The sequence below is a fragment of the Cervus elaphus genome, chromosome 20 (genome assembly GCF_910594005.1).
Source record: "Cervus elaphus chromosome 20, mCerEla1.1, whole genome shotgun sequence".
NCBI classification, from domain to species: Eukaryota; Metazoa; Chordata; class Mammalia; order Artiodactyla; family Cervidae; genus Cervus; species Cervus elaphus.
Window position 1 is genome coordinate 137,198,097 of NC_057834.1, and position 8,113 is coordinate 137,206,209.

The window sequence follows — 8,113 nt, forward strand, 5'->3', positions numbered from 1 at the left end:
CAACCAGTCTATCCTAAAGGAAATCAGTCCTGAATATTCTTTGGAAGGAATGATGCTGAAGCTGAATCCAATCTCCAACTTTGGCCACCTGATGCGAAGAACTGACTCATTGGAAAAAAACCCTGATGCTGGGAAAGATTGAGGGCAAAAGGAGAAGGAGGCAGCAGAGGATGAGATGGTTGGATGGTGTCACTGACTCTGTGGACATGAATTTGAGCAAGCTCAGGGAGCTAATGACGAACAGGGAAGCCTGGCGTGCTGCAGTCCATGGGGTCACAGAGAGTCGGACACAACTTGGCAACCAAACAGCAACAACAACCAAACCAAACCAAACTGGGTCCAAAAGGTAAAAATGATACCAACGACCCTTTTCACACCAGTTAATGGTACAAGAATGCTCCAATCACATACCCTCATCCACAAGCCAGGTTCCAGCTCCGCCTCCCCCTCCTCCAGGTTCCTGGGCCCAGTTCTGCGTCCCAGGGTGGCCCATAGGGACCTTACCTACCACAATTCCATCCTCACTGCAACACCACTCCAAATAAACAGACGATTGAACAAAACAACATGTTTACCACCTGAAGAAAGTTTCTTCCTTGTGTCTTTCACCTATTTTCTTTATTTTTTAAATTAATTTTTATTGGCGTATAGTTGCTTTAGAATGTGGTGTTAATTTCTACTGTACAGCAAAGTGAATCAGCTAAACATATACACATATCCCCTCTGGTTTGGATGTCCTCCGCACTTAGGCCAGCACACAGCTCTGAGTAGAGTTCTCCGTGCTCTGCCGTCAGTCTTGTTAGTTATCTATCTTATACATACTGGTGTGTGCACGTCAATCCCAGTCTCCCAATCCATCCCACCCCCTCCCCTCTTTCACCTATTTTCCGATTCCAGTTGAGCTGTGTTGCACAGGCCCCCTGCATCAGCTATCTATTGCTGTGTAACAAAGCACCAGCAACTCAGCAATGAAAACAACAGACGTTTCTTACCTGCTTGTAGTCCAGGCATGACCCCCCTGGGCCCTCTGAGGCTGCAGCATCTCACCAGCCTGGAATCCAGTGTCAGCCAGGCTGCCTTCTCGTCCGGAGGCCTAACTGGGGAAGGACCCGCTTCCAAGCTCATCCAGACTGTGGGCAGAATTCATCTCCTTTCAGCTGAGTGACTGAAGATGGTGCATTTTGCTGGCTCTCAACTGGAGGCCCCCCTCGGTCCTTGCTAGGTTCCTTGCTAGGTGAACTTCCAGAATACAGCTCCTTATTTATCAAGCCAGCAAGGAGATGCTCTAGTGTGTGCTAGTAAGACAGTCTTAGACACATATCCTACTGTAGTCATGGGGGTAACACTCCACCCCTTCCCTATATTCTGTGGGTTCTAAGCAAGTTACAAACTCCACCCATTCTCAAGTTCAAACAATGCATGAACTTGAGGCACACTAGGGTCTGCCTGCCACATTCCCCACAAGGAGATTTTGAAGCTGTTGCAGGGAGGGCCCTTGAGGAAGCGTTCTGGGGTGCCACACTGTCAAGATCAGGGGATACTTGCAGAGTTTGTGCCCTGGTAGGTTCACAGATTCACAGTCACTTTGCTCAGAAAGGCAAAAGACATTTGGCATGGTAAGACCAAAAAGCTTCACCGTGGCCGCTTTTGCCATGTACGATTATGTGCGATATTCATGGTGGCCCTGAGTTGTGCAGTGCACACCTGCACAACTGTCCTTGGCAGCCCTGAATCACATCTGTAGATGAGAGGCTTCTTCAGAGCGGTACCTCACTGAGGACTAATATCTGGTCTGACTCCAGTTCCACCAACGGACCATATGTCTGTGCAGCTGAGTTTACTTAACACTACACCCTCTTTCCCAGCTAGTCCTTGACTTTTCTATTCCTCCAACACATCCAGAAAGCTTGAAATATTTTCTCTGGAACTTTTGACTGTTTTCGCCCAAGGCAATCCAAAACTCACAGCTTCTGGGAGTTTGTTTATTTTCTCACACTCCTGGGTCGGTCTCTAGAAATGGAGCATCCGTGAGTTGGAGTCTCCGTTGAAAACTTTGATCTCTCCAGAGACTGATCATCACAGCCGTCACATGGTGGGGACGGCCCACCCTCATAAAACGCTTCAGCTACAGTGCCACAGTTGCATATTGTGACCCTGATACTACGACATAAAGCCTCAAACTGTTAAATTATTTCCCAGACGTCTTTACTGTTGTTCCTTGGGGTCTCATTCGTGTCTGACTCTGCGACCCCACGGACCATAGCCCACCAGGCTCTTCTGTCCATGGGATTTCCCAGGCTAGAATACTGGAGTGGGTTGCCATTTCCTTCTTCAGGGGACCTTCCCGACCCAGGGATCAAATTTGCCTGTCCTGCATTGGCAGGCGGATTCTTTACCGCTGAGCCACCTGGGAAGCCCCCAAACATCTTGGGCACAACCCAAGACTGCTTTTCAATTAACAAATGAACTGAATTTCAAGACAGCGATTCATTTTCTTGTGTCATCCTTAATTCTTATAATTCATGACAATGCTACCCACTTATGGAGCACTTACCATGTTTTCCGTGTTCTCCCCCCCCCCCCCATGGTCCTTTAAGGCAGCCACTATTATAAATACCAATTCACAGATGCAAAAACAACCTTTGGCCTGGAGAGACTCAGACCCTTGTGAAGGGAAGGCTGAGTTGGGACAGCGAGGTCTGCCTGGCACAGAGCCTGCTCCACCTGCGGGACACCCATACCTGTATGCTATGAGTGCAGTCCCTCACCTGGGCCCACATGGGCAGCACCCCGGGGTTCCCTCCATCCTCTGGTGCCTGGTTAACACTCACACTCCTCTCTCCAACCTGCATGAACGTGGGCCACTGGGACTTGCACATGGCTCATCACCAATGGGCGGAAAACCAGGCGGGACCCCTTTGGTTTCCATGGTCGATCTATAGCACCTGCTTTGCACTCCCTGGCACATGATTTCTGCCAGCTTTAACTTTTTCTTTGACATACGTGATGCCGAATGGAAACAGACGGAGCAAAAAAGTGGCTCTCTATTTCCCAAGCAAAATTTCCATTGTGACTTGGCTCACATGGAGTCTTGCTCTTCCGTAGCTTTCATGCGGCCACCTTTGACCCAGGACAGGGGCACTGATGGCTGAGGGCACTGCCCCCACCATGTCCCCTCTCCCACGGTTTCCTCCTCCTGGCTGGGGCACCGTGCTCTCTCCTGGGTCTGCAAACCTACCCAACCCTTGGCCTCCATCCACTCTTGCCTGTCCTGCTTCTGAGGAAGAAAGAGGGGACACTCGCAGGGACCCTACAAGTAGCAAACATCAAGAAACTACCTGCTTTCAGCACCCCTGGCAGAGGCAGAGGCGGGTGCGGGAGTGTGGCTATTGAGAAGCCTGGCCCCCAGTGCTGGGGTTCATTTCAGGAAGGTGAGGAGCCAAAAGACTCAATTCCTTGAGCCCTGGCCTAAGAGAAGAAATGCACTCTCTTGCTCAAAACTTCTTACCACATGTCCAGTCCTCCAAACCTGTGTTCCCACGAAGGGCCACGTGTCCAGTCCTCCAAACCCGTGATCCCACGAAGGGCCATGTGTCCAGTCCTACAAACCCGTGATCCCACAAAGGGCCATGTGTCCAGTCCTACAAACCCGTGATCCCACGAAGCTCCACGTGTCCATCCTACAAACCCGTGATCCCACGAAGCTCCACGTGTCCATCCTACAAACCCATGATCCCACAAAGCTCCATGTGTCCAGTCCTACAAACCTGTGATCCCACAAATGGCCACGTGTCTGTCCTACAAACCCATGATCCCACAAAGCTCCACGTGTCCATCATACAAACCCGTGATCCCACGAAGCTCCATGTGTCCAGTCCTACAAACCCGTGATCCCACGAAGGGCCGCATGTCCAGTCCTACAAACCCGTGATCCCACGAAGCTCCACGTGTCCAGTCCTACAAACCCGTGATCCCACGAAGCGCCACATGTCCAGTCCTACAAACCCGTGATCCCACGAAGCGCCACGTGTCCGTCCTACAAACCTGTGATCCCACGAAGGGCCATGTATCCAGTCCTACAAACCCGTGATCCTGCGAAGCTCCATGTGTCCAGTCCTACAAACCCATGATCCCATGAAGCTCCATGTGTCCGTCCTACAAACCCATGATCCCACGAAACTCCATGTGTCCGTCCTACAAACCCGTGATCCCACAAAGGGTCACGTGTCCAGTCCTACAAACCTGTGATCCCACAAAGCTCCACGCGTCCAGTCCTACAAACCCGTGATCCCACAAAGGGTCACATGTCCAGTCCTACAAACCCGTGATCCCACAAAGGGTCATGTGTCCAGTCCTACAAACCCATGATCCCATGAAGGGCCACGTGTCCAGTCCTATAAACCCGCGACCCCACGAAGGGCCACGTGTCCAGTCCTACAAACCTGTGATGCCACGAAGGGCCACGTGTCCAGTCCTACAAACCTGTGATCCCATGAAGGGCCCTTTGTGCCTTCCAGGGCCATGGTCGGGGGACCAGCCCTGTCTCGGGTGCCCTTGAATTCTTCAGCCCTGCTCCTCCCTGCACTCCCCAAACCCCCTCCTCACACTCAGCTGATGACTGGCTTCCTGGTCACTGACACACACAGGGAACATTCACATGCCCACACAGGTCCACCTGCGTGCCACGTGCCCTGCCTTCCCCACCACTGCAGTGGGCTGGCCACGCTTCTGTGTAAAGCCTCACCTTCTCCTATTAAGGACATCCCACAAGCAACAACCCTCTGCTTCTCTCTGGCACCCCCAGTGTTACCCTCTCTAATGGGACAATTCCTACTGATAGCCTACAAATAAACTGCAAAAACTCCCACTCTTAACGAACCCTCCTTGGAAAACCCCTATGTCTCCCTTTGGTTACCCTAGACCTCCTCTATCCTTTATAGAAAATTCCTCTGAAGCTTTTTCTAACCTGACTGTCTCCAACTCCTTACCCCTGTTTTCTCTTGAAGCCACATAAGGCAGGCTTGCATCTCCACCACTCCTCTGAAATAGTTCCTGCAGGGACACCAATGATTTCATTGTGGTCAATTATCACATCACCTAACTTGAACAATCAGACACTTCCAATGCAGTTTTCTCATCTCTGTGAAGCTTTCAAGGCATCGTAGCCTCTTGTTTCTCCTCCTGTTTCACTGGTCACTCCATCTCAGTCTCCTTTCCTGGAACTTCCTCATCTTACCACCTTCTAAACTTCGAAGTGACCCAAGGCTTGGTCCTTGATCCTCTTGTGGATCCGCACTCAGTCCGTAGTGATCTCTGTTGTTCTCACAGATCTGCATGCATGGATGCTAAGTCACTTTAGTCGTGCCCAAGTCTTTGCGACCCCCTGGACTGTAGCCCGCCAGGCTCCTCTGTCCATGGGATTCTCCAGGCAAGAATACCGGAGTGGATTGCCATTCCCTCCTCCAGGGGATCTTCCTGATCCAGGGATTAAACTCGCATCCCCTTCATTGGCAGGGTTGTTCTTTACCACTAGAGTCACCTGGGAAGCCCTCTCAGGGATCTAAAAGCCATCTATTTCTAAAAGACCCCCAAATCTATTCTTCCATCTTGAACATCTTCCTTCAACTCCAAATACACATGTCTAACTGTGGCCTCAGTATCTCCACTTGGGTGTTTGCTAGGCGTCTCAGGAGACTCCGACCAACTACAATGCAGTCACAGGGACCAGATTTACACAGCCATCTGGAATACCGACAGATAAAACCAGACAAAATATGTGCAATACGAAAGATAGTTTTCAAGACACTGCATGTCAGACAACGGGGACAGTAGCCTCTGAGAGGTGGGTGAGAGAGGGGACCCCACCATGGCCCCGGCTCTCTGCCTGGAGGGTTTCCACTTGCAGCACAGAAGTCTGAAGCAGAGCCTGAGGGACCCGGAGCTGAGGAGATGGAGCTGAGAGTCCAGGGAGACTGAAGGTCTCAGCACAGAGCCCTGGGGAGGGGAGAGCGCAGAGGAAGGCTCGGAGACCTACAGAGCATAGTGCAGAGCACTGACCAGCACATGGGTGTGGGGAAACCCCCAAAGTGGAAACAGCCAAAGGGGGATTGGTGCCTGGAGCTCACATCAACCTGGGGATCGCCAGTTCCCGCCAGCCAAACCTGGAAGACGCTGTGACTCCTGGGATGCTGGGTAGAGTATCCTGAGGGGTTAGCACAGTAATGAAATAATAACCCTGATCTGAGCGTGGCTGTGGTCCAGTCTGCATGCTAAGTCGCTTCAGTCATGTCTGACTCTTTGTGACCCTATGGACAGTAGCCCAACAGGGTCCTCTGTCCATGGGGTTCTCCAGGTGAGAATACTGGAGATTTCCTTCTCCAGGGTATCTTACCAACCTAGGGATCGAACCTGCATCTCTTGTATCTCCTGCATTGGCGGGTGGATTCTTTACCACTAGCACCACCTGGGAAGCCCCCTGATCCAGTCTAACAAGTCTTAAAAGCAAGACCCAGGAGAATCTTTCTGTTTCCAACATGGGGTGTCAGTGCATCCTAGAACAAAGCTAAGGATATTTCTAGGACTACAGAGTATCTACCACTTGACAGCTTGAAAGTCACTGTATCAGGCTCCAAGCAAAAATTACCAGGGATGCAGAGAAACAGGAAAATATGACCCTGATGTGAACAAAACCAACGAATTGAAACTGATGGAGAGTTGATGCACGTGTTAGAATTAATAGGCAGGAATATTTAGAGAGTTGTCCTGATTGATGCCAGTGATCAATTTATCCCCTCCCAGCTCCAAACTCACCCTTCAGTACCGGCTCTGCGGTGGTGGAAGAATTCTTGGAGCCTTTCCCCTCTAACAGTGAACACAGTGTTAAGTCCCCCAGTAGAGGGTGCTATAGGGACACATGACGGGGAGCTTGCCTGCCTGCCACAGCTGTTTGATGGGTCGGTGGGTGGTGCTCTGTCCCCAGCGTGTCCTGAGAACACACGGACGCTCAACAGCCTTGCAGCCTGACGTGGTGACAGTTTCCCTGTGGTCCCCATGAGCTCCAGGCCCCCTGCCCCACCAGCACCCTGATTCTTTCTACTCACTTTCTGGCCCCTCACCATGTTTTCCCTGTGTCCACTTGCACCCTGGAGGATTCCCGCTAGCCCCACTCGCTCTGTGTGCCTGTGTGCCTGGCCATTCGTAGCTGATGGCTACCTATTCTCAGCCGGACCTCTGAAGGATAGCTTCCTGCTAGCCCTGTGACCACAGACCAGTTCTGCCAAGGAGAAACCAGCAAACCTCTCCGGTATCCAGTGGGCTGCACCTACAGCTTCTCCAGCCAGGTCCAAGCGCCAGTAGCGACAGGTATGCCCCGCACCGAGATGTGGATTTCTAATACCATTCTCTAAGAAAAGGAAGAAAGCTTTTTGGTTGGTGGCGCTGGTGGTAAAGAACATGCCTGCCAACGCAGCAGATGTAGGAGACACGGGTTAGATCCCTGGGTCGGGAAGATTCCCTGGAGGAGGGCATGGAAATCCACTCCAGTATTCTTGCCTGGAGAAACCCATGGACAGAGGAGCCTGACAGGCTAAGTGCATAGGGTCCCACAGAGTCGGACATGACTGAAATGATTTAGTACACACATCCTTTGCCCCAGGTGTTAACTATTGCCTTAGGCAGGAACAATTTGCCTGTGAATATTTTTGACAAATGCCCCCTACATGGTGCCTTAAACCCCAGGGCCAAGGTGCAAGTCAGGAAATAAGGATAAATCATTTAAACTTGTCTTTCAGGGAGTTAGTTACCAGACAGGTCAAAAGATGACAATTCTTTATGAAGATCTGTTCATCCCCTACTGGGAACATGGGCTGTTATTTTTATGGAAATCAAGAAAGACCAACCAATGAGAAGAGCAAAGCCTATCCACTCATATCCATTAAAGTATAAAATAAGTAGATAGTACAGACAGATAATAACAGACACACATACACATGTGTCCATTCCATAGTATTAATTATATTCTGCTATATTTAGAAATAGGTAGTGTAATTATTAATAAGTGTAAGGTGTTTTGTTTTTTTTTTTTGCCCATGTTGAGAGGCTTGTGGGCTCTTAG